Below are 27,333 nucleotides of genomic sequence, written 5' to 3'. Positions count from 1 at the left end.
TTGGATAGCAATGGGCTTCTCAGAGGCTCACTCTTAGAAGATTCTAATTAATAAATTTGTAAATGTTTATGGTTCTTCAAGATAAATAAGATAGTTATTCAAGGAACTTACAATTTTGAAGGGAGAAAAATGCATGCACAAAATAAATATAATACAAAATAGAGTATCAATGTCCTTCAAAAACATACAAAGAATTATGAGACTTCTAAGGAGAGATCAGTCACCTCTATCTGGAGTGGTTGGAAAGTCAAGAGATAGAGAGCTAGGTAAATTAGTAAACAGGAAAATTTCTCTCCAAAATAGAAGAATGAGGAAAATCAAAGAACCTTCCTGGGAAGAATATGTCATGAAATGGTTTTCTTGGTAGATAAATATTTTGTATATTCCTTGACCTTCTTGCCCATTAGTTGCACAACAGTAATAATTTCCAAGATTAGCATGTAAGTCTCAGATTCCTTATATCCCTTCCAAAGTTTAGCATCTTTGTTACCATATTTAACTCAAGTAAATATTATTTTCTAAAAAATGTCCCTTAAATTAGGCAAGTTTCATTTTACTATGGTTTGGGTATCTATTAAACACACACACACACACACACACACACACACACATGAATTAATTACTCCCCATTTAAATCAGTCTTAAAATTAGTGTACGGTAGGGAATGGTCTTAAAATGAATTGCCAGTCAATTATCAGTGAAGAAAAATCGCATTATCATTTCATTATTCAAGAGACATGAAAAATTCTTTATCACATCAGCAGATATGATTGAACAATGAGGTCTTGGTTGAAGTCTTAACATGATTTCTGCAAAGGAAGTATTTAGAATTCATTTGGGATAATAATCTTATCTCATCCCTGCTCTTCTCAAATGCCTTTATTCCTTTCAACATACTTTGATATAGTTTCTTTATTTTGTAGTTTTGCCATCCCTTATTATTTTAATTTTTAAATCTCTTTTATTTTAATTTATGGAATAAAACAAGCATTTCCATAAAATATAATAAAAAGATGATTGTACATGAAACTGCATACACATTCCCATTTGATGAGCATTCTCACAATTTCCAACTTTCATGCCACCACAAAGAGAACTGCTATACATTTTTAGAAGACATAGGTTCTTTTCATTTTTCCCTAATTGTTTTTGAAATAGGCCTAATACTAGTTTTATTGGGTCAAAGGGTATCCAAAATATCTTTTATAACAAAGAAAAACATGCTAACAAAGTCCATTGATAGAGATGCCATTGGAGAATATATTCACCATTCTTTGTGGTCTTCACTTTTCTGGTGAGAAGAGAAAGATGTTACCTTATCAATTTTTAATTATAATTTGTCAGAACTCAGCTGCTTCATGGTATTATTATACTTTATATTAATGAAGTTATAATTCTCTAGGTTCTTTACATATACTATATTTGGATTAGTTTTTCTAAAATACAATATGTGTTTTCTAGAATATAATATGTTATCCATCAATCATCCATGCCTAGAGCTTCCTAGCAATAGCTTCATAGTGCAATGGACAGAGTGGTGGACCTGTAATCAGGAAGATCTAAATTGAAATTTGACCTTACTTATTAATTGAGGCCAAGCTTAACTTATTACATGAGCAAGTCACTTAAGGTCCATTTGCCTCAGTTTCCTCAAATTTAAATAAGGATCATAACAATAGCCTATATCCCAAGTTTGTGAGGAGCAAATGAGTTAATATTTGAAAATAAATTTGCATAGTTCCTCATACATTGGCTGCCCTTAATAAATGCTGTTCCCTCTCTCTCTCATCCCTTCTTCCAACTTATCCTTGGATTGTTGTATCTTCACACATTTATCACTTGTAATCCTTAGTCTACATCAAGGCTTAACCCAAGAAGCTTCCTCTGCTACCAATAGAAAATTTGAAGCCCATCCAAATTAAATTTCTTTACACTTGCTTTTTATGTATTTTATATTTTTATAAGTGTAAAAGTTGCTTCTAATGTTAGGAGGTTAATAATTCTTTCATTTCTGTTTATCTACCCCAGAGTTTATCATAATGTCTGGTACATACTAGGCACTTAATATATGCTCAGTACATGGATGCATTATACAAGCCTTCCCATGTTTCTCTGAATAACTCATATTTGTCTTCACTTATATTGCATTATAAGTGCTGGATAGACTAAACATTTTTGTAATCTCCTTTGGACCCCCACTGAAGTAAGGCAATTTTTGCATATCTTCCTAATTGATCCATTATCCCACCATCCAAAATCACTTTTCTAAACCTTTTCTTACGACCTCAAAGCTTTAATAGTTCTCCCAGTTACTATCCTCTCAGCTCTTAACTTTGCCTCCTTTTTCATTGAAAAATGTGAGCTCCATGAAAGCTTGACCATGATCTCCCTCTTCATCCCTCTTCCTCTTCTTCCCTCTTCCTCATCTGACATAATCATCTCCACCACCTTCACCTTTGTCTACCATGAAATGGCCTTTCTCCTTGCCAAGACAAAACCATCTGGGTCATTCATCACATCTTCTCCAAAAAATTTCCCCCCTATCATCACCACTGTCACATTTACCTTCAAACTCTCCCTACTGGTTGTTTTCCTACTGTATTCAAACATATTCATATCACTCTCACCCTCAAAAAAAACCTTACTTGATATAGATAGATAAATAGATAGATAGATAGATAGATAGATAGAGATATCTATTCCATTAGCTATCATGTCATATTTCTCCTCCCCTTTTTCTACTTGAGAAGATGGTTTATAATAGGTGCTTCTAGTAACTTTTACTTTCTTCTCATTATTCAGCTGAAACTGCTCTCTCCAAAATTGCTAACAAATTAATGACTTTTTCTTAGTCGTCAATCTTTTTGACTTCTCTTCAGTCTTTGATATTATCTATTAACCTCTTCTCCTTGATGCCCATTCTTCTCTATAGTTTTGTGATATTTTTCTCTCTTATTCTCTTTCTATCAGCACACCCATTCCTTTTTTTCCTTTAATGGATCTCCTAAATCTCTACCTGGGTCAGAATATATGCTGGCAAGGAATTCCTATACTGAAAATTACTTTACAATACTTTTGCAACTATGATTGTTTGAGGTTGGGGAAATTTGTGCTTACCAGGTGAAAAATTAATCTCCAAAATGATATAACCTCTTTTATTGGTTTTGGCCAGGTATAAAAAGATAATGAAGGAAAATTTTCAAAGGTTTACTGGTACTTTTATCATCCAAATATATAAGAATGAATTAGCAGTACTCTTATATGCACATATCAAGCACAACTTTCATCCTACTTAGTTGTATTTGTTGAAATTTTTGGACCAAAATTTTTTTATTAGATTTGGGGTTCTTGCTTGATCCATATATCCAAAATCATAATGTTGCATTTTCATAGCCACAAAACAATGCACCTAAGATAGCATTGACTGCTGCTGATACTATATGTAGAATGTGGTGCTCCATTGAAAATTTCCAACTTCTAACATTGTCTCAGTGGTCAGACCAAAATATCACTTACTTGCACTTTTAGTATCATTTGCTTCCTTCTTGTCATTTCTCACTCATCTCAGTCTTTCATTATCTATCTGATCTTGCTGCCAGTAATCCACAGAAATGTGTTATGAACAAGAAATTGGATCAATGAAGTAAGTGTCCCATCAGTGGCCAGGACACCATCTAGTAAATATCCCAAGGTCTCAACTATATTTCCACTAATTTGTAGTCCTTCTTGAATATCAAGTATAAGCTTCATATGTTCCTTTGGTATCACTATAGCTACCTTATCATGTTATTTGAAAGAAGTTTCATGCATTCTCATTGCTCTTTCCTAGCATGTGCCACAAATATAATCTAAATGAACTTTGCTGGTGTTTTTACCTCTCTCTAGCATGCAGCATCCAACCTGGTCAATGGATTGTTGGCAATCCAAACTTTGAATTTTGTTTCTTCTACATAAAACCACTGTCCATTTAGCTGAAAACCTAGACCCTTCTGAATCCATGGAATAGTTTACTAGTCCACTTAAGGTATTTCTTTTAAAGTCTAGATGTTTTCTTCTATTTGTACCTTTTCAACGTTTTTTGATATTATCTCACTGACACAAATGGGCTGATGGACTCTAATGATGATATTGACCAGTAACTCTTTGAGATGCTTTCTGAGACTTACACCATGGATAAAGAATCTCCCTATATCATTTCTCAAATGGTCATGAACTACTCTGGGTCCTGCATTCCTTAAGGTTCAATTCATATTCTGCTTATACAGTAAGAGTACAACCTGTCTTCTTGCTAAACTTACTATCTTGGGGAGGTAGGTGAGTTGGAGAAAATTTTGCAAAATTTAAAGTTAAAAACTATATGTGTAATTGGAAAAAATAAAATATTGTTAATTGAAAAAAAAGAATTGAAATCCTAGAGAATTCTGGTATGTCCCCTCAAGAAAGCAACATATTTTGTGCAAACCCCACTGAAAGACTGGTTTATACCCAGGACAATTTTCTCATTTGATAATGGATGATTACCTTCTATAGGTAGGTACTGTGCTATGTTCTAGTATTACCTGCATCAACTTATTATATTGCCAAGTTGACTCCTCCATATTCCTCTGAAAGGAACTTCTTGTACCTTAGAAAACTTAGTGTGGACCTGGTTTCTCTTTGAGAGGAAAGTCAGATTTCTTTGTCTTTCTTCTTCTACTGTTTATGAATTGAGAAAGGTCTTATAAGCAAGCAAAGATAGCTGATAAACTTTGAAATTCTTATTTGTGGAATCTGCAAAACTACATATATATTTGTGAATAATTATTATTTTAATATATGGTATTTATATGAACCTTCATCACTGGCCATTTTTCAGACTTTACTGACTAGCAATGGGGAAGCAAATGAAAGTTTATGCCTCCCCTGAGACCTACTTTGAATATGCAACAAGGAGAAGAAATCTGAATTTGAGATAGATCTGAATTTGGGACTTAGATTGTCTTAGGAAATGCACTACTGACTTCTTGCCAAGACATTTGTGTTTTTTTTAATTTGGCATTAAAGAAGTCATATGGAATTCTGCCACATGAATTTTGTTGTGCCATCATGGGAGTACTTGAAGAATAATGCTTAATTCTCTTAAAGAGTTTTGAGATATTTCTGGAATTATACCCCAACATCTCCTTTCATTCTTCTGATACTAGGCAATCACTGAAATAAAATACTAAAGGATACATTACCAAGTTTGAAAAGTCAATGTTCACTGTACCCACCTATTTTCATTTTCCTATATGTCTCTTCAAAGGCTTTATTATTAATCAAAGTAGGCAGGCATTGAGTACCACCAGCTTATTGTTTGCAATATTCTGCTAGCACATGGAATAGACCAAGAACAGACAAAATTGTCCAATTAATTCTGACACTTGAATATATTGATGTGTTTGAATATACCAGGGCCAGTGTCTACCTTTCTATTGATACCAACAAATCTTTGGAGAATGTTATGTTCTCAAATCTCAGATATGAATAGTCTTTATCCTAAAGCTCACTATTTTATATGTTTTCATAAACTTTATTACAAAGTCAAGTTTTTTCTCCTTTAGGATAAATAATGGAATTGATAAATGTGGTCTAGGTTTTCTATGGAATCTTATCAGTTCCATACTATGTCTTTATAATATTGAGCCTTAAAAACTTCCAAAAAGCCAAGAACTGGCCTTGTGAGATTCTCCGTCAATATACTTACCTTTTGTGCTTCTGTACCTGTAACATAAGCCTTTTAATTTTTTGTCATAGATTATATATTTACTGCCCTGAAAAGTCCAGAATTCAGATCTGTCATAGTCTTTATGTCCATAACCTTACCACCTGGGGAATGTCATTTTCAGAGTTTAATATGACTTATTTTCTCTGTGATAATGCCCTCTTTACTTAGTAGGGTTCTCATTTTTTTGGCATCTTCTCCTCCTCCTCCTTTTGTTGCCTAGTGATAAGTTCACAGGTATTAACTATCTCTTGCTTCAGTACATCTAAGATACTTGAATAATTCTAGAGCATTTTCTGAGTGAGTTCAGGGGACTTTATGCTTCTGTGCATTGTCTGAAATCCTCAAATTCTTTCCCATTCCTTTGAATTTTTCTATATCATTGGGTCTATATAACCTGAATCACTTTTTTTAACATTTTATTTTTCTAATTATCTGTAAAAACAATTTTAATATTCATTTTTAATTTTTTTCAGTTCTAAATTTTCTCCTTCCATCTTTCTTTCCGCTAATTCCTCATTTAGAAGGCAAGTAATTGGGTGGCTAGGTGGTGTAGTGGATAAAGCACCGGCCTTGGAGTTAGGAGTACCTGGGTTCAAATTCAGTCTCAGACATTTAATTACCTAGCTGTGTGGCCTTGGGCAAGCCACTTAACCCCATTTGCCTTGCAAAAACCTAAAAAAAGGCAAGAAATTGATAGGTCATATATGTGTAGTCTTGCAAAGCATATTTCCTTATCAATCATGTTATGAAAGAAAACACAGACCAAAAAACATAGTATGTTTTGATATGCTTTCAGACTCTATCAGATCTTTCTCTGGAAGTGAATGACATATATCTTTATAAGTCCCTTGGAATTGTTTTGGATACTTACATTGCTGAGAATAACTAATTCATTAACAATTGATCATTGTACCATCTTGCTGTTACTGTGTACAATATTCTCTTGGTTCTGCTCACTTCACTTTGTATCAGTTCATGGAAGCCCTTCCAGGTTTTCCTGGAAGCATCCTGCTCATCTTTTCTCATGCACAATAGTATTCCATCTCAATCATACACCTCTGCTTTTTTAGTCATTCTCAACTAATAGAAGCAGATAGAAGAGTGTATTAAAAATCAAACTCCAAAAATATGTTGTTTACAAGAAACACACTTGAAGCAGAGAATCATAAACAGAGTAAAGGTCAAGGATTACAGAAATATCTGTTGCTTCACCTAAAGAAAAAATTCATACCTGTACTCTCTATCCATGTATACATTTGGTAACTACTTTTAAAATTATAAAGTTCTTAGGAGTTACATATATCACCTTCCCAAAAATGAATGTAAATATTTTAACCTTATTGAATTTTTTATAATTTTTCTTTCCTGTTTATCTTTTTTTCTTCTCTTGAGTCCTATATTTGAACATCATAATTTCTGATCAGTTCCAATCTATTGTCAAGAATATTTAAAAGCCCTCAATTTCATTAAATTTCCATTTTCCCCCTAAGAGCTTATATTCAGTTTCATTGGGTAGGTGATTCTTGGTTGTAATCCTAAAACTATTGTCTTCCAGAATATCATATTCTAATTCCTCTGAGCCTTTAATGTAGAAGTTATTAAAACTTGTGTTATCCTGCTGTGGCTCCATGATAATTGAATTGTTTCTTTCTTGCTGCTTACAATATTTTATCCTTGACCTGACCTTTGAAATTTGGCTCTAATATTCCATGGGGTTTTCATTTGGGGATCTCTTTCAGGAGGTGATTAGTGGATTTTTTTTTAATTTCTGTTTTACCCTCTGCTTCTAGAATATCAAGGCAGTTTTCCTTGAAATATGATGCCTAGTCTCTTTTTTATCATGGCTTTTTTTCAGAACTTTAATTTATTTTAATTATTTTATTTTACTCATTATTGATTTTTAATAATTTACTAAAGTATTTCTCCATGATCTTTTTCCTAAGTCAGTTGCTTTTTCAATAAGATAGTTCACATTTTCTTTTCTTTTTTCATTCTTTTGATTTTGTTTTATTTTTTATTAATATTTCAAATCATTAGCTTATACCTGTTCAATTTTAATTTTTAAGGAATTTTCTTCATTCAGCTTTTCTAACTACTTTTCCATTTGGGTAATTATACTTTTTAACTGGAAACCTGCTTCTTGACTTTCAACTTTATCTTAAAGTGGGTTTTACTCCTGGAGTGGAGTAGGACATTCTCCCAAGTCTCAGATTCTTTGTGTTGTTGTTCTCAGAGCTAATTCTCAGAGTTAATTGCAGTTCTTCCAAGGTGGTATAATCTAAGAAGAGGTGTGGTCACTGCTCTCCTAGCCTGTGCTCTGCTCTGTGAGTGACCGCAAGCAATCTTTTCCACCCTGGAGCTGTAACCAAGTCCCTCTCTTCTAAATCAATGAATTCTAGTGTACTAGTCCTCTTACTTACATCTTTGATCTGAGAGCTCAGAAATCAATCAGTTGCCACTGCTGATTCAGTTTCCTCTGAAACTAGATATTGGACTATCCTCTATTCTCACCCCAGTAATATAGAATTTTCTTATCAACATTCTAAGTTATCTTGTGTTGGAAAACTGTTTCACTGTCTTTTTATTGGTTCTGCCATTCGAGAATTAATTTTAAATTGTATTTTAAAGTTGCTTGGATGGGAATTTAAGAAAGTTTAGACAAGTCTACACCTGTATTCCACCATCTTTGACTCTATCCCTGGCCTAATATCAGGGGTTTCTTAAATTTTCAGTTACTATAAAAGAATAATAAAATTCAACTATTTTGACAATCATAGTTTAAAAATACTCCTACATTTTTAAGAAATTCCACATGTCAGTTATTGTTAACATAAACAGAAAGTATGCAAGACTGTTAGAGGATACCATAACAATATGACCATATGAAACTAGTAGATATGCAAACAATATCAGTAGAATGACAAATAGCATTTTTATATATGTTAACATAGAAGAAATAATTATCCAATAAGCATGCAATGAGTCAATTATAGTTATAAACAGAGAGCATATCAATGAAAATCATCATAAACATTTTTTGTAACATTTTCATGTGAGAAGCAGAGAGATTATGTGAGAAAGACTATCTGGTTCTGGCTTAGTAATAGCATACAACAGAATTTATTTCTTTTTAATAAACAGGATTTTCCTGGAAGAATTGCAATAAAATTAAAGGGAAATAATATGAAAATATAATAAAATTATGCATCCAGAAGAATGAAAATACAGAAAAGCATAAAAATGCATTCAAAGGTCACTAGACAAAATTCTACTTTTTTAGTAGGGAAAAGTAAAATTGAATTTTCCAAAGTGAGAAAAGGGGTGTGGTAAATCCCTTTTTAAAATGCCAAACATATAATAAAACAAAATCTAGACTGGATTAAAATGTCCCACTGGAGGGATAGGGAGAATCAAGAAATCGGCATAGACATATGTTAAAATTAAACAACTGAGATGGGATAAATGGGACAAATTTTAGCCAGAATTTTTAAAAAAATTATCTGATTTAAGAATCAAATTACTCTCAAATCTATTAACAAAATTTGTATAGGTGTAAAGAATTATATATAAATATGTATTTACATGGGTGTGTATATATATATGAGTATATTATATACCTATTTCAAACATCTATTTGTACACATATGTATAATATATTTTTATGTTTATATGTAAATGTGTTTATGACTATATCATTTATATTTTAATATGTTTAATTCAATTTTGTATATTATATTTTTATATGTAAGTGTGTTCATATTTAACTATGACATTTATTTTTTTAATATATGTATATATGTGTTATATATATTATATGAGGTACCTAGGTGACATAGTGGACAGAGTGGTAGGCCTAGAGGCAGGAAGATTCTTCCAGAGTGTAAATCTGGCCCCAGACATTTAATAGCTGTGGGACTCTGCATGTCTCTCATCTGTAAAATGACCTGGAGAAGAAAATGGCAAAACACTTCAGTAAGTTTGCCAAGAAAACAACAAATGAGGTCACCAAGAATTGCACACGAAGGAAATGATTAAACAATAACCATGATTTGTTGATGGAGTCATGAACTGATCTAATCATTCTGGAAAACAATCCGAAACTATATGCAAAGAGCTATAAAAATGTCTAATTCCCTTTGATCCAGTGACACCAATACTAGGTCTGTATCCCAAAGATATTTTTCTAAAAAACAAAGAGGACCTATATGGACAAAGAATTGGAAATCAAGGGAATGAGCATCATTTGGGAAATGGCTGAACAAGTTGTGGCATATGGCTATGAGGGAGTATTTTTGTGCTATAAGAAATGATAAAAGGGGTGGTTTCAAAAAATATGGCAAGAGTGAAGTAAGAACAGGAAGAACATTGTGCACAGTAACAACAATGTAATGATGATCAATTGTGAAAGACTTGTCTATTGTGATCAATACAATGATCCAAGAACTCATCGTGAAAACTATTATCCACTTGTAGAGAGAACTGATGAACTCAGCATGAAGTGAGTTTTCTCTTTGTTTTTCTTGTGGTTTTGGGCATGATATGACTAAGATGGAAATATGTTTTGCATGATTTCAAATTAATAATTGATAGCATGTTGCTTGCCTTGTCAGTGGGGGGTGGGTGGGAGGTCCAATCCATGCACGTTAAAACTAGGGTTTTTTTTGCTTCAAAAATATTAAAATTTTATTTACGTGAATTTGTCTCAGGCACTTAAGGCTAAATCTATTGATGTGATTTCCTGAGCACTTGCTTACAAAAACAGCCAGGTTACAAGAAATTACAAAGAGACATCTCACGAGATCTGAATGCATATTGAAGAAAGATGCTCTCACTTTATTTTTCTTGCTTTAAAAAAATATGGCTTTTCTGAAAATGTGCTGCCTGATTTCACATTTATGATTTCTATTATATTACTTGTCTTCCTTGTGGGTGGGGGTGAGAATAAGAGACAATTTTGAATTCAACATTTTAAAAAAATAGGTAAAAATAAATAATTTTTAAAAAATAATAATTTCATGGGGCAGCTAGGTGGCGTAGTGGATAAAGCACTGGCCCTGGAGTCAGGAGTACCTGGGTTCAAATCCAGTCTCAGACACTTAATAATGACCTGTGTGGCCTTGGGCAAGCCACTTAACCCCATTTGCCTTTGCAAAAATAAAAAAAAACTAAAAAAATAATAATTTCATTTATGGTGAGCATTGTTCTAAGTTCTGGGAATATAGAAATGATAAGAAAGAAAAATAGTCCCTGTCTTCAAGGGACTTATGTTTGAATGAGTGAAAGTGAGCCATAAAAGGAAATTATAAAGTGGGGGGGGGCAAAGTTGGAGTGATTTACTTATGAGAGGCATGAAAGAAAAGGTCCACAGAGTCTGGAGAGAAATCATGAGAGGAATGGAGTCCTAGCTGAATCTTGATTTTTGAAGGGCTTTGAATGTCAAATGAAAGAGTTTTATAATATCCTAAAAGAAGTGAGAAGCCATTGAAGTTTTTTGAGGAAGCTTTATAAATATCAATTTGGTGTGATTTTAAAATTAAGAAATAGCAAAATCTTCAAAAAATAAGAATAGTGAGTGATCCCATGAGAAAAGGGCAAAAAGGAAAATGAGAAGCATACTATTAGATATAACTAGGAATAGAGGACTGGATTTGTGATTTCATTGATAAATGTCTCTTCCAAAGAAAAAAATTTTATTGACCTTATCCACAATTCAAAAATCTTTAGAGAATCACATATATCACTAAGGATTAGGTGATTTATCCAAGGTCTTAAGGACTGTTTGAATCAGAGAAGCATGATTCCATAATCTCTTGACTTTGAAATTTGCTTTTAATCCATTATGCTATCCTGAGAGGCTTTATAATTGGAATTCTTTTACAAAGACTCATTGATGGACAAGGCTGGTGCCATCAGCCACTTTATTTCTAGCTCCAATAGTATATCAAAGTGACTGCAGTTACAAACTTTGAGTTGGATTTTGGGATCAAACAAGAAAGTGACTTAGAGCAGTGAAAGGTGAACTAATTTGCCCAGGGTAAGTCAGTCAATGTGTCAAAGGAAGGACTGAACACATGGCTTCCTGGCTCAAAATCTATTTTTCTATTCACTAGACCATCATGTTTCTTCTCAACTATGACTTACTTTCAAGAAATTTTATAAAAAAGCATCACCCAGAAAATACTGGATTATAAAAGGCAAGCTGATAATTTAGTGAAAAAAAAGGAAAATGAATGGACAATTTTGCACTAGTATCTGTGAAATATTATAGTGCCTCCTAGGCATCAGTTAGATCCTCTAAGGAAGAAGCATTGGAAGACAAGGAACAATATCACACCAAATGATATAGAATAAATACATTACAATTAGCCCTGTTAGAATGACTACATGTCTTAATGAAAATGAAGAAACTTTAAAATTATTAAGGATAGACTGAGAAGTGAAATCTCTATTCTACAAGGCGAGAAAAAGAAAGAAGTTCTCAATTACATAAGAAAAACATAAACTCTTTCCTTAAATGGCAAAGGTAATAATCTCTTATATGGAAAATATAGTTTATGATTATTGTTTGAGGATACATATTTTTGATTTTGAAATTGTTTAAAATCAGCTTCATTTATTTTTTTAAAATTATACTATACTGTTTTACAAAGGTGGCCATTAAGTTTTCCAGGTCTTGGGATAAATTATACTTTTAAAAAAAATTCATTTAAACAAAAGACCACAAGTATCTTCTATGTGACTCTTTCCATACCTAGAAATAATAATATTCATTGTATTTTTTCTATTAGCCTGTAAAAATAATTTTCAATCTTCATTACTTGTAATATTTTGAGTACCATATTTTCTCCCTCCCTGTCTTCTCCCCCCATAACAGTGAGAAATCTGGTATTGATTTATCATGTACAATCATGTTAAATATATTTCCATATTAGTCAGGATTTAACATCCATTTAATGAGTCTAGGCTCTTGTCCAATGGTTTTTCTTAAACACAACAAATTTTAAATTTGATCCAAGATTCTGACAGGATTTTTAAAAAAGGCAGAGTTAAAGGAAACACCCATTTATATCATAATTGTCAAAGAGTAATGCTGATCTCCAAACCAGACTTCTATATTAACTAATTAATATTCACAGACAATCCTGCAAGCAACCATATAGAGAACAACATCCTGAGGGGAAAAAAGTATGATTTCAGTTCTCTTGTCTAAAGGACAGAGAGCAATTGATCAGTCCATCACTAATATGTATTGGAGCAGCAAGATGGTGCAATGGTTAGAGAGCACTAACTCTGAAGTCAGAAGACCCGAGCTCTAATCTGGCCTCAGAAACTTGACCTGATTAGCTGTGTGACACTTAACCCTGATGACCTCACATCTAGAGCCATCTTCAGTCATCCTCATCCATATCTGGACACTGGACATAGTTGATTCCTGGGAAGAAAGTGAGACTGATGACTTAGCACAGCCCCCCCCCATTCAAATTCAATTCACTTGTTTGTCATGGCATAGATTCCCTTGGTCTTCTTTGAAAATGAATGACAAGGGGCGGTTAGGTGGTGCAGTGGATAAAGCACCAGCCCTGGAGTCAGGAGTACCTGGGTTCAAATCCAGTCTCAGACACTTAACAATTACCTAGCTGTGTGGCCTTGGGCAAGCCACTTAACCCCAATGCTTTGCAAAAACTAAAAAAAAAGAAGAATCTTTGATAGGCAAGGTGGACAGGGTATGTCAGGTGGGGGGGTGGGAGAGAGGGATAGAGGAAGAAAGATCTGGGTTCAAATCCTGTCTCTATCACAAGCTGGCTCTATGATGCTGAGCAAGTAACTTAACCTCTGCATGCTAAAAGAAACTTTTTAAGACTCTAAGTTGGTAGAGAAGGGACTGACCTACAATGGTAGAGGTGAGTTACTTACATCAACAATCCTATCCCTATTAAGTATCAGTCTGCTCCAGATTTCAAGGATAGAACTTCAAAAGCAAAATAGTTCTTGCTCTCAAGGAATTTCTATTCTATTTAAATATGAATCTAAAATCTATCAATCTTAGTCTAGAGAGAAATACCATTACAAGAGATATAATGAAGATGGAATGAAGCTGTGTGTGTTTATGAGTATGTGTGTGTGTGTGTGTGTGTGTGTGTCTGTGTTTGGATGCATATGTGACTATATGGGGACAGATGAGATAGAGATAGAGATAGAGATAGAGATAGAGATAGAGATAGAGATAGAGATAGAGATAGAGATAGAGATAGAGATAGATAGAGACAGAGACAGAGATAGAGATGATAGAGATAGAGACAGAGATAGGGATAGGGATAGGGATAGGGATAGGGATAGGGATAGGGATAGGGATAGGGATAGGGATAGGGATAAAGATAAGGATATAGGTATAGGTATAGGTATAGGTATAGATTATAGATATAGATTAGATATAGCTATAGCTATAGCTATAGCTATAGATATAGATATAGATATAGATATAGATATAGATATAGATGTGGATATAGATATGGATATAGATATAGATATAGATATGAATATACGTATACGTATACATATACGTATAGGTATACTATAGGTATAGGTATAGGTATAGGTATAGGTATAGATGATATAGATATAGATATAGATATAGATATAGATATAGATATAGATATAGATATAGATATAGATATAGATATAGACATTCAATCACATGCATATATATGTATTAACAGTTGACAAATACTTTCCTACTTGAGATAATATAGCAAGAAAAATAGAATGCTGAACTTAAAAGTTAGGAAGACCTGGATTCCTTAGTTTTCTCTCCCCTTTGACTAGAAGTTTTAAATTCGGAATACCAACCTTCTCCTTTTGCCTTCTGTTTTATAGAATTGAAACTGGACTTTGGATCCCTCAGTTCTTCATCTGCTGCTTTGCCTCATTTCCTTCCACTCCACTAACAAGAAACCCCAATGTTGGGAACACCCTGACTTCTCCCCCTCCCATTTTTGTCTCCTTTTGTGTGTTGTCTTCCCTATTAAATTGTAAGATCAGGGACTGTCTTGCTTTTTATTAATTGTATCCACAATGTCTGGTCCATAATAGGTAAATTTTGGGGGGGATTTTTTTATATCTGACATTTATTTGCTCTATGCTCATGAATGCTACATTTAACTTTTTTTTTAGTTTTCCCAAGGCAATGGGGTTAAGTGGCTTGCCCAAGGCCACACATCTAGGTAATTATTAAGTGTCTAAGGCCGATTTTGAACTCAGGTACTCCTGACTCCAAGGCCAGTGCTCTATCCACTGCACCATCTAGCCTTCCTGCATTTGACTTTTCTTAAGTCTCAGTTTCTTCATCTATAAAATAGAGAAAATCTGCCAGGAACAGCTACCATGTAAAGTTACCCAAGACCCAAATGAAATCATGTATGTAATCTGTTACATAAATTGCTGTTATTATTTAAAAATATCATTTTGCATGTTAAAACATAATAATCCTTGGAAAGAAGTTAGTAACAAACATATACTGTTTTGTACATTCTGACCTTTAAAAGCAAAGAGAGTATATGTCCTATGGTGGATGCCAAGAACTACAATACTACTGCAATTCTAATAATACTAATACTTGAGTTTGATTTTAATATCTTATCATATAATTCTAATAATGCCTTTTGATGGAAACAAAATTAAATATTTGGTTTTACTTTCCATATCTCTTTTCCTTATATAAAAGCTAAATTTAGACACTGTCTTTTAGGTGGTATGTGGGTAGTAGCTGTTTCATTTTTTAATATTTAATATTGGTAAAGTATTTAATAGAATTTAATATGGATGATTCAATATACTAGGTGTTGTAAAAGTCAGAATAAACAATTATTTCCCATCAAAGGAGGATTTTGATTTGAGAAAATATATAGAAATAAATAGAATCACAGGCAGCTGGACAAACATCTAACAGATAGTTGGATCAAAAAATGTATCAGTAACAGTTCTACATTTTACACAGGCTGGAAAAATATAACGTATATATATATATAAATTATTAACATTTTATCTTTCTAAAAGATATGCATGTATGTGGATGGCTTTAAACTATTAGGAACAAATTGTATAATAAAAATGCTGTATTTATAATAGTTTGTGGGGTAAGAAAACAAGAACTCCATTTCGATTGAAGTCCCCAAGTGCCAGAGGAAAACCCATAGTATAGCTGCAGTAGCAAGCACCACTTATTCAGCTGAACAAACAAAACCAAATATTGAATTATTTTCCCAGGAACTAGAAAAACAACTACTTCCTTATTAGTGCCTCTTTCTAAAACAAAAAATTCTACATCTTCCTTCATCATCCCTTCACTATATTTTTCAAAGATATGCTTTATATGTTTAGTTTTTGCTATTTTCAACTATTTAAAATTGCTTATGTAAATTAATAAAACTACAGATAATGTGATACTATAATTAAAAAGAAACTATAAAATTTAGCCCATAAGTCAACTTTTGATTTCAGCATTGTTATCTCTTAATTGTTTGCTAATAGATCATCCACACTATAGTTTATGCCGGTTCTATTGGGGTGCAGAACTGACCAATCACAAACTGGATTAAGACTGACTTTTTCCCCCATGCTGCCTGGGTGGCCTTTCCTCTTTTGGTCATGATTTTTGTCACTTCTTTTCTGAAGTCCTACAAAGTCTTATCTGTTTATTTGTTTTATGTCTACAGAGGATCTGACCAGGAGGAAGATGGTCAAGGTTAAGAAGGTTAAAGGATGAATCCAAATTTCCAGTTAAGGTAACTATATGAAAAAATGCAGAAGAGCCAAGATCTTTCACATATAATTCAAAAAAGCTAGGATGGGATAGACAAGTGGTCATCTGATGAAATTCCCTATCTGAATCAGAAAAATCAGGGTTGAAGAGATGCACACAAAGAGTTAAGCCTAAATAGACAATAAATTCAATAGGGAAAGAAGAGGGGAATAAGGGGGAAAAAAATCTTAGAGCAGATAGGAACAAACAAACTTGAGCACTGAGGATGGATCAAAAAAGATAGAATAAATGAAAAGATAGAATAAATGAAAAGAATTTATCAAAATAATAAGAACCAGATACTGAGGTATGACCAAAGTCAGTGAGGAAAAGCACTAGAATGGGAACAAACCCCTCTAATTATAGATTAATAGTGTTGGTTACATTCCTTCACTTTTACCAGAATCTTTTTTCGTAAAAAGGGGAACAGGAAATAAAGAGAAGGATAGTATGACTTAATAAAGGAAAATACACAATCAACAATCATAATTATAGATGAAAATTATGAATGCTCTTCATTTTCCACCTGACTACATTAATTTAGGATATCTCTGACTTAACCACCATTCCTCCATAAGTTCATCATTAGAAAAATCCATCATCCTGCAAATCAGCCTTGATCCTCATATCTCACCATTATTGTCTACCCCTATTATTGAAGGGTAGAGATATGAGCTCCTAAACTTCTATTTTAAGGATAGATTTTAGGTTATATATCTCATTTCCAATACAGTTCCTCTACTTTAAAACTTCATCATATTCTCTTTTCCAGGTAAGCTTCTTTGGGGGTATATTCTTTCTTGGTTTGATTATAAACTTCTTGAGGGCAGGGCTGTTATTCTTTTTTCATATTTGTGCCTTGCACAGTAGGTTCTCAATTAATATTTATTGACTTATTGATTGACCTAAATGAGATAAACCCATAAATAGAAAGAGAACAATGGAATGGATTTGGGAAAAAATGGACAATATATTTATGAGAGACTTGAAACATAAAGATTCCTACTGACAAAATAAGGCATAGAATTTATCATTTGTGTGTACATACATACACATACAAATCACAAGTGGCCTAGCATCTAAATACAGAAAGAAAAAAAAATAAAAAACAACTCATTGGAAAGAAATATGGAGCAAACAAATAACATCTATAGACCTTGATGTGCCCCTTTCATATCTAAATAAAAATGACAAAAAGGAGAAGTAAGAAAGAAGTTGAGTTCTGAACAGGACTTAAGAAAAATTGATTTATATAAACCCCCTCGAGCAATTACTGAATGAGAACTGTCACAAATATACATTTATTTCAGTTATGCAGGGCAAGCCCCTTTATAAAAATATGACCATGTATGTGCTAAGGCATTAAACCACAAAAACAAATAAAGAAAAACAGAAATATTAAGCATATTCCTTATTAACCATAATCAAGTAAAATCATAATCAGAACTTTTGAAGCATGAAGTCAACATCATTCGATACTAAAAAAAATCCTAAGAATTGATAGGTTGAAGCATAGAAATAAAAAGAAAAAAGAAAATGAGATAATATACCTAAAGCATGATATGCATCCTGGGGTGAGGGGATGGGAAGAATTAAATTATTAAATGCCTTCATTAATAAAACAGTAAAAGAACAGATTAAAGAACTTGACATAAAACTTTAATAGCAATAAATAAAAATGTAAACTAAATAGAAAGAGAAAATTATAAATTAAGAAAAGAGTTTAATTAAATTGAAAGTTTTTTAAAACCCCTCAACAGGAGCTATTGTTTTAAAAACTAATAAAACAATCTATTGCTTAGATTTATGAGAGGAATTGCATTATGTTGTTCAGGGTATTATCCCAATCATTTGCATTACCAAAGTCAAATTGAATGTTTCAGAGTTTTTGCCAGACCTTCACAGCTGCCATAGCAATCTCAGGGTATATGACATCTTAAACGTAAATGGACTTGACTGGCGTGCCCTTGATTTTTCCACTGTACCATGTTTTCTCCCATAACAAGAAGTAATAATAATGCTAATCATTATATATAATATATGTGTATATATAATACATATATATATGTGTGTATGTATAATATTGCATAAATATATACACACAGGTTTGCATATATGTAAATGCACATGTGCATATGTACATGTATATACATGGAAATTTATATATACATATATTTCATAACTCTCCAACTTCTCCAACACATATGAAAATGATTTATATATAATTATATCAGAACAAATTCCCTCATTGAAAAAATACCTCTCAGTTTCCATCTTTAGTCTATTACTTCTGGCTGAAGATGGCTAGTATACTTCATGAATCTTCTGAAAAAGTGGTTGGCAATTACACTGATCAGAGTTCTCAAGTCTTTCAAAGGTAGCTGTCTCTACCATGTTGTACTTTTTGTATAAATTATGTATGTATTTCACTCTGCATTCATTTACACAAGACTTTCTAAATTCCTTCAAAATGATTGCTCTTATATCCTATGGCAAAATATTAATCAATTTAGGCAACTAGGTAGTGCAGTGAATAGTGTGCCAGCCCTGGAGTCAGAAGGACTTGAGTTCAAATGCATCTCTGAGATTTGACATTTACTAGCTGGGTGACCTTGGATAAGTCACTTAACCCTGACAGGCTCTTATCCAGGGCCATCTCTGCTCATCCTAATCCATATCTAGCCACTGAACGCAAAATGGTTCTGGAGGAGAAAGTGAGGCTTGTATCTCAGCACAGTTCCCCCTCACTCAAATTCAATTCATGTGCTTGTCATGGCATCACCTCCCTAATGTCATGATCTTCTTCAAGAATGAAGTGCAAACAGCAACAGCAACAAAAATCTATAAGCATTAATTAAGCACCGACTTTGTAGCAAACAGGCACTGTGCTAAGTTCTGAGGCTACAAAAAGAGGCAAAAGAAATTTTCTCAAGGAATTTACCTACGGGGAGAAAATATGCCAAATATATATAAAACAAGTCATGTTCAGGACAAGTAGTAAATGTTTAAGAGAGGAGAGGTACTGGAATTAAAAGGATTTAGGGAAGGCCTCCTGGGGAAGATGAGACTTCTGTTAGGATTTAAAAGAAGTCAGGAGGTTTAGTTGTCACAGCAGAGGTGGGAGACCATTCTGGGCATGAAGGATAACTAGAGGAAATGTCCAAAGCTGAAAGATGGAGCGTCTTCTTTGAGGAACTGGAAGTCACTGTCACTGTATCAAAAAGTATATGTCAAGTAGGAAAGAAGATCTGCATGAGTAGCTGTGATGTCAGAGGAGGAAAGGGTGTGTATTTAAAAGATGCTGAAAAGACTGGCACAAGATTGACCATGGGGGGGGGGGGGTCCTGCAGGAATCTGGAAAAACTCCAAGTTGAAAACTGGAAGCAATAAGAGGATGATAATGCCCTTTAGAGTAATAGGGAAGGTAGGAGGTAGGGAGGGTTTAATGAGGAAAATGAATTCAAGTTTGGACATATTGATTCTGAGATGTTTATTAAAGATCCAGCTGAAAATATTTTTAAAAGTTGTCTTATTATGTAATTCTGCTATATCTCATACTATATATTTTTTCCTTAAGGATATGATTTCTCTCTCATCACATTCAACTTAGATCAATGCATACCATGGGAAAGATGTAAAGACTAGCAAACTGCCTTCTGTGGGGGGGGGAGCAAAATTGGGAGGAAAATTGTAAAACTCAAAATAAATAAAACCTTTCTAAAATTAAAAAAATGAAATAAAAGGCAGTTACAGATGTAAGGTTGAAGAGATGCAGAGAATCTGGATCAGGATAGTAGGATTTGAAAATAATCAGTGCAGAGATGACAATTAAAACCATGAGAGCTTATGAGATATCCTGTAATCTATAGACAGAAGACAAGAGGGTCCAGGATCAAACCCTGAGGAAAATTTTAAATTAGAGAGAGAGAGAGTGGTCTGGAAGAGAAACCAAGAAAAGTAGAAAGAAAAGGATCAGTCAAAAGGATAAGAGAAGTTGGAGAGTTATGTTCAAAACCTAGAAAGAAGAGAGCATCAGAGGAGAGAGTGATCAACAATATCCAAGGCTTCAAAGAGGTTAAGGAGAAAGAAGATTAAAGAAAATTTGACCATGGGATTTGGCAACTAAGAGATCACTAATAATTTAGGAGAGGGGAGTTTTGCTGTAATTATGAGGTTGGAAGCCAGACTGTAAGATGTTAAAAGGGTGAGAGGAAAGAAAGTGGAGGCAAATAAATCATCAGGAGAAACTATGGCATCCATAACTTCTAAAAGGGTCCAAACAGCTCTGAATAAATTTCATGTAACAGAGGAAAATGAAGCAACATCTAATAATGATTGTGAATTCACACAAAGCATGGATCTCCACAGCAGGATTTTCCTGAAGGGTTCAAGAGAGAAACAAATATTTTGAAAGAAGAATTTATGGTCTACACATCAGAAATACTAAGTCTCCCTGAAAAATCAGAAAGAACATGTAAATGCTCAGAAGTATAAGACAACCTAGTAGATAAAAAAGATCAGTAATGATAGAGAAAGAATCAACTCCAACTAAGTAAAGCCGATTGATATAGTTTTCCCAAAATAAGAAAAGTTTAAAAAATTTCATAATACAAGAATAAAGCACCAACCTTAGAGTCAGGAGGACCTGAGTTCAAATTTGATTTCAGACATAATAAGTCTAGACAAGTCACTTAACCACAATTTCTTCCAAAAATGACAGAAATAATACAAGAAAAGTATTCACAATTTCTGAATGCAGAAAATAAAATATTCATAAGAATCCATAATTTGATTTGGAGTGGGGGGGGGGGAGAAGGTGGGGAACAGAGAGTAGTAAAATAATAATTCCAATGACAAATTCTGCAAGTTACCAGGAAAAAGATTTTCAAATATAAAGGAAAGAAAATTCAAATTCTTGTCATAAGAATATTCTGCTCTCATAAGAGACCTCAGAAGAAATAAAATGATGTATTCTGAAGAATTCTAAGATACTCAAGATGTAATCCAAGGTAAAATTTCCAGTAAAATTCAGAAAAATAATTTATGGGAAAGATTGATGTTCAATAAAAGTGATGCTTTGGGACACTCCTGCAAAGAAAACAGGTGTAAACACATTGTTTGCTTTGAAAACACCTCAGAAAACAGAAGCACAAGAAAGACAAACAAATACAGTAAGCAAAGAAGGCTCAGATCATGAAATAAATAACTCCAGTAAAATAAAGGGGAAAAAACTAGAAAATTATCCTTAAAACATTTATGAAGTTAACATATAATAATAACATAGAATATATAATAATAACATAGAATATGATAATAACAGAATATAATAATAACAAAAATAGAGGAATCATTGAGGCATTTCTTTGTAATAGTATAAAGGAAAATAAAAGTAAAAGAAGAATTTAAATTGAAGTGATATTGGAGGAATGGGCCTTAAATATATTTCATTGTCTAATAAACCAAGACCTTGCCTATAGGTTCATTAATGTGTATGGAAGTGAGGGGAAGATGAGGCACTAAATGGAAGGATGAGAAGATTCTTAAAGTGATAGGGAAGGAAGGATGGAAAAATGTGTGCCATACCTTATTCAATTAGTGCTAAGCCATCAAGAGACAGTAACTCCGGAGACTCTTCTTAGAAGAGGAATGGATTAGGTGACAAAGGGAGGGACTGGATCAGGGAGAAAGAAAGAAAAATCTCAATTCAGGAGCAGAAATGGATCCCACTAAAAAATACTCCCATAAGAATACATAGAATGAAATAGAGAGATAAGGGTACTAAGAGAGATAATAAATAAAATAAATAAGGGGAAAGAGAGATTCCATAATGGGCAATGGAGATCTTATAATGGTAGATTCTTCAAGGATATGGTACATAGTTAGCAACTACAAATAGAGCTAATAGGTTTTAAAGACCATGAACTGAAGACCAAGGGGCAATTAATGGAGCTAATAACTGCGCAAGTGAAGGGAAGTCTACTGATAGGAAAGCAGGGGAAGGACCAAGATCCCCAAACCAGAAACACACAGCTAAAATTAGAGCCATTAGATGAAAGAATGATTATATCTATGGGGAAGAGACTTGAACTTCCCATTCCTGGTAACACAGTCCAGGTAACACAGAGCTTACTCTTCCATTGCATACCTAAGTATGAATTTCTCAACTGGGGAAATGAGAGTGGACTGTCTTTTACTACAAAGGAATGTTCTAAATTATAAAATGGATTCAAACAGTTTGCTAATTAAGCACAGGAGAAATAGACAGTTCTCGAAAGCATGGTCTAATTGATCTACTAAGGAGATTCCCTCCGCAACAGAATTTCATAGATTTGGAAACCTCTCTGAGAACTTAGTTCTATACTTTCAATTAAATCAATTAGAAGCTACAGACAGGCTACCATTTATCCCTTTTAGGCTACTGAGGAAGACTATACCAGGACTATATACATTGTAGTTAGGACCTTAATGTGGAAGGCTTGAAGTTCCTTATGGGAATGGTACACAATAGATTGTACCCTATGATCCATATGCCTCATATGAGGGAAGGGCAGCTCAGGTCCAATTAGTTCCCATCTTCTACATGAAGCCCTGCTAGAATGGAGACAAACTTTTTCCATAGGTCTTCCCTGCCACACAACCAAATTAGCCTGGGCAGATCAGCTAAGCAAAAACTAAGCAGGAAATCAGGACAGCAATGATAGAGCAGAATAAAACTATGAGTCTGAATGGGAACTCTGAGGTTGGTATCCTCATCCTCTGTCCTGCCAAGTACACAAAAAGTAATGATATCCTCTATTAGAAGAAACTTTGGAATATTCATAGCAGCCCTGTTTGTGGTAACAAAGAATTGGAAATCAAGTGAATGGCCATACAATTGGGGAATGGCTGAATATATTGTGGGGTATGTATGTTATGGAACACTATTGTTCTATTAGAAACCAAGAGGGATCCAACCTCAGACATTTAATAATTACCTAGCCATATGGCCTTGGGCAAGCCACTTAACCCCATTGCTTTGAAAAAAACTAAAAAAAAGAAAAAGAAACCAAGAGGGATAGGAATTCAGAGAAGCCTGGAAAGACTTGCATGAACTTATGCTGAGTGAGATGAGCAGAACCAGAAGAATATTGTATACCCTAACAGCAACATGGGGATGATGATCAATCTTATTGGACTTGCTCATTCCATAAATGCAATAATCAGGGATAATTTTAGAGCACCTGTGACAGAAAATACCATCTGTACCCAGAGAAAGAACCGTGGAGTTTAAACAAAGACCAAAGACTATTACCTTCAATCTAGAAAAAAAATTAACCTGTTATCTTATTATGTAATTTTGCTATCTCTAATCCTTTATGTCTCTATTACCCTCAACTTTTTTATTAAAGAAAGTATCTTGGGGCAGCTAGGTGGCACAGTGGATAGAGCACCGGCCCTGGAGTCAGGAGTACCTGAGTTCAAATCCAGCCTCAGACACTTAATAATTACCTAGCCGTGTGACCTTAGGCAAGCCACTTAACCCCATTGCCTTGCAAAAACCTAAGAAAAAGTATCTTATGTACTACATAATTTTGCTATCTCTAATATTTTATTTTCTCCTCAAGGGTATGATTTCCCTCCTAACACATTCAATTTCGTTCAATGTATAGCATGGAAACAATGTAAAGATTACCAGACTGCCTTCTGTAGGGGATATGGGAGGAAAGGGAGGTTGGAAAAAAGATTAAAAAATTCAAAACCTTACAAAAAATGATGGGTAGAAACTACTATTGAATATAATTGGAAAACAAATAAAATATTAATTTAACAAAAGAAGAAACTTTGGGTATAGTTTATTAACCATGGCATTGACATGAAAATAATTGATTAGTAGTATAGAAGATGCTAGTGAAAAAATATAACAAAATCCAGGACAGGAAGAGTAAAGCTCCTTTTAGTTCCTTACAAGTTTAAGACATTTTCTAAGCTACTAATAACAGCTGGCTATCATGAACCATTCAAATCTTTCTATTCAAATCTGAGGGCTTTGGGAATAATTTTTACTAGGCTTTTTCTGAGATTCAGATCATCCTAAGCATAAGGATACAGGAAACTATGTTCCCAAATATAGGAGGAGAAGGGATACCAAACATACCAATGGCTACCGAACACCAGTAGTCAGATTACTATAATAGCCAGGACCCCAAATAAATAAATAGAGGCACTTCAGTTTCTGTAGAGTTCAGAAAGCATTCTTGCTTAAGGCAGAAATGGGTAGAAGACTCCAGCACTCCTGAGGGGTCAAGTTGTGATGACTAAATAAAGGGTCATCTGCAAAGGAAGAATGCCATCTGCATCCTGAGCAAGAATTCTGGGGTTTGAACAAAGACCAAAGACTATTACCTTTAATTTTAAAAAAATGTTGTCTTATTATGTAACTGTGTTATAGCTCTGCTATAGCTCATATTATATGCTTAAGGATATGATTTCTCTCTCATCACATTCAACTTAGATCATTGCATACCATGGAAACAATATAAAGACTAACAGACTGCCTCCTGTGTGGCATGGTGGGGGGAGGGAAGCAAGCTTAGGGGAAAAATTGTAAAACTCAAAATAAAACCTTTCTAAAATTTTTTGAGAATAAATAAATATAGGGTCATACTGTAGTAAGGGATATCATGAGAACTTGTCAGTACTCATGGGGACCTTTTCAGCAAGCTCTATGGGTGCCATTGTGGGTAGATTCAAATGATAAAACTTGGAGTAGTCTGAACCATTCCATGTGTTAATATTGAACAATATTAGAGTCTTTGCACCAGGGGAAGAAAAAGAATAAAAGATATTTGTCTCTGGTGATGGACATGAAGGAAGCTGGAGAACTTTTTTACCTGAAAGTCCCATTCAATAACCCAGGGTAGCTGGTTAAAATGGCAGAAGGTATTTGATAGCTTAAAATGTGCCATAGGGAGCTGAATAAAGTTACCGTGGCCATGACTGTAGTTGCTAATGACCTTGTCAATGTGGTGGACCAGCTAGGTAGCTCAGGTTCAGGGTCAGTGATTTGGGTGACTGACCTTTCCAGTGCTTTCTTTTCAGTTCTTCTAGTTCAAACTTGTTATATGATTTTTCTTTTACCTGGAAAGGAGTTCTGTATTCCCTTACTATTTTTTCCCCAGTTCTACCTGAACACAGCTTCAAATTGCCATTGTCTTCTGAGACCTGAGAGAGGTTTTCTCTTCCTGAAGGCATTGGAGTACACTACTAATTACACTGAAGTTGATTGAGCCAGAAAAGACCACAATAGCAAAGGCCCTGGATAGTGATCTATTTTCAACAGAGTCTTTTTGGACTTTTGAGATTTTGGAGGCATCACATTCCCTTCTTGGGTAGCCTGTTGGGCTCCATTTACTGAATGACCTGCAAATCCATCTCTTGAGGGAGATCAAAAATAGGCTACACCTCTAAAAGATGTAAAGCAAACCATTTAGCATTCTCTCCACTTATAAAACTTTGAGTTCATTTTTTAAAAGTCTCTGTATATAAAATTTGGATAGAGTTTCCCCAAGTGTACTAAAAGACAAGTACCCAAAGATGGCCAGACCAAATGAACTAAAGATTTACAGGGTCAAAAATCCTGAAGCATCCACTCCCTGTACCACTGAATGGATGTCATAAGGCCATTCTGTGACCTTTCACCCAGAGTTGTCTTATGAGTTGAATGATATAAGATGAGATCTCTAACCAGATTAGTAGGACACAAAAAGCTTCTGTTGTCAAATGGAAGCCTGCTCAAGCCCATGAAGTATTAGTGCCCTTCACAAAGAGGTTGTAATTCTACTATAGACTGAGGTCTTCAGCCCAATAGACCCCTACCTATGAATACCTGATTGCTGAGGAATACTATATTTCCTATTTTACTGATGACTCTGCAGACTATGGGAGATAGACAAAAATTGGACTTTAGCAACCATTAATCTGATAATGGGAGACTCGGAGGAACTGGGGTCATGACAAATCCTCCTAGAGAGCTGAGCTATGAACTGCATGGTTGGATTCTGAAAAGACTTTGAGGGGATGGGACAGATAAGATCTTAATTTACATAAATTCCTGGGCATTGTCTATGGGACTGACAAAGATATCTGGTGCCTAGGAAATACACTACTGTAATAATTTCTGCCCTTTGTGGTCAAGACCAGTGTAGGAATTTTGCTGATGTCTCCCAGTGCATTCATTTGCTTATACAGGATGTTAGTGCCCATCAGAGATAGCATATGCCCTCAGGTGAACTGAATAAGCAGATTGATAGCTTTATACAAACAGTAGAGATTAAGGAGTGGGTCCATTACCAGCTGGGACACAGAGGCTGTGATGCCATGTTTCAATGTGCTCTAATAAGGAATGAGATTGCTTCTCTCCCCAGAATGCTTCTCATGCCAATCAGTGTCCACTTTAGAAATACAGGAATAGCATGATTCCCCAAGGTTCCTGACCTGCCTCTGCTTGGTAAAATTAATTCTATTTTCTCTCTTCTGCAACCTCAGGGCAAGAGGTTTGCCCTTACTTCAATTGAAAACAATTCAGGTTATAGCATTATGGTGTCAGTCAAATTTGCCACTGCAGCAACCAGCATCAAAATTCTCACAAAACGTACCCTCCTTCATCATGGCTCCTTACTTGCACCATCATCTCTTAGCAGATGACCCAGTTTAGCCTGAAGGAAACCTGTAATTGGTCAGGTAACATGAAGGATTTTCCATCCTCAGGAAACTGGCATTGTGAAATTATAGGATATGATTTTGAAACAAT

At 34.2% G+C, this 27,333-nt stretch overlaps 1 long non-coding RNA gene across 2 annotated transcripts in view; it reads right to left on the bottom strand.

The window, feature by feature from the left end:
• LOC141516068 (uncharacterized) overlaps nucleotides 1-26,077 on the bottom strand; it is a 77,321-nt gene extending 51,244 nt beyond the window's left edge. For both annotated transcript variants that reach the window (XR_012476601.1, XR_012476602.1), the window contains exon 1: nucleotides 25,601-26,077. This is a non-coding gene — a long non-coding RNA (uncharacterized LOC141516068). The remainder of the gene's footprint in view (nucleotides 1-25,600) is intronic.
• Between the last annotated feature and the right edge of the window lie 1,256 nt (nucleotides 26,078-27,333).

The sequence above is a fragment of the Macrotis lagotis genome, chromosome 3, assembly GCF_037893015.1.
Source record: "Macrotis lagotis isolate mMagLag1 chromosome 3, bilby.v1.9.chrom.fasta, whole genome shotgun sequence".
Classification (NCBI taxonomy): domain Eukaryota; kingdom Metazoa; phylum Chordata; class Mammalia; order Peramelemorphia; family Peramelidae; genus Macrotis; species Macrotis lagotis.
Note: the sequence above shows the minus strand (reverse complement) of the source record. Positions and strands in the feature narration are given on the sequence as shown.